A 1084-nucleotide genomic window follows, 5' to 3' on the forward strand; every position below is an offset into this window, starting at 1 on the left:
CTTTGTTCTACACAATATCACCTCCACCAATCCCCTCACCAACAAGACCCACCTGTCAGTCTGTACCACTCCAACCCAAATCACTGTTCAAGCACCATTCTCATGATTACACAAGTTTAATATTATTGCATTTCACAGAGAACCCAGTGTATAGGACTCAGTCAACACATCCATTTCTAAATTAACTATGATATAGTCTGGACAATTTTCCTGAATCAAAACACGTAGCTTGGCTTTGTATGAAACAGATCTTGGCCATTGATTGACCATAAATTTAAGTGAACCAGTTGAGGAACACAGCCACTTGAAAAAGCCAAGACAAGGCAAACCGGGCCTGTGTCATGAAAAGCATGGTGCCCAGATCATGAATATAGGTCCCAAGACAGCCTCCACCAACCAGGGCACATACTGAGTGATGCACGCAACTCGATGTCCTGCTCAAATTCTGTGTATCACCTGGTCAAGATATTGATCATCCCCAGAAGTGGGATAAAGCTAAGGAAGGGATAGAGAATTGATTACGAAGGAAAAACCGTGGGGCTCGCTTCAGCAGCACGTATACTAAAGTTGGAATGATACAGAGAAGATTAGCATGGCCCCTGAACAAGGATGACATGCAAATTCGTAAAGCATTCCATATTTTTAGTTACATGTAAAAGAACGAAATTAGAACACTCCCTAACACCATACACAAAAATAAACTCAAATGGATTAAAGACCTAAATGTAAGGCCAGACACTATCAAACTCTTAGAGGAAAACATAGGCAGAACACTCTATAACATAAATCACAGCAAGATCCTTTTTGACCCACCTCCTGGAGAAATAGAAATAAAAACAAAAATAAACAAATGGGACCTAATGAAACTTAAAAACTTTTGCACAGCAAAGGAAACCATAAACAAGACAAAAAGACAACCCTCAGAATGGGAGAAAATATTTGCAAATGAAGCAACTGTCAAAGGATTAATCTCCAAAATATACGAGCAGCTCATGCAGCTCAATATCAAAAAAAAAAAAACAATCCAAAATATGGGCAGAAGACCTAAACAGACATTTCTCCAAAGAAGATATACAGATTGCCA

At 39.1% G+C, this 1084-nt stretch overlaps 1 non-coding gene across 1 annotated transcript; it reads left to right on the forward strand.

Annotated features, from left to right (window-relative positions):
* Nucleotides 1-537: 537 nt before the first annotated feature.
* On the forward strand, nucleotides 538-644 carry LOC117203887 (U6 spliceosomal RNA). Its single transcript, XR_004486831.1, has one exon. It is a non-coding gene; the product is annotated as a U6 spliceosomal RNA (small nuclear RNA).
* The last annotated feature ends 440 nt before the right edge of the window (nucleotides 645-1084 follow it).

Source organism: Orcinus orca, chromosome 6, assembly GCF_937001465.1.
Source record: "Orcinus orca chromosome 6, mOrcOrc1.1, whole genome shotgun sequence".
NCBI lineage: Eukaryota > Metazoa > Chordata > Mammalia > Artiodactyla > Delphinidae > Orcinus > Orcinus orca.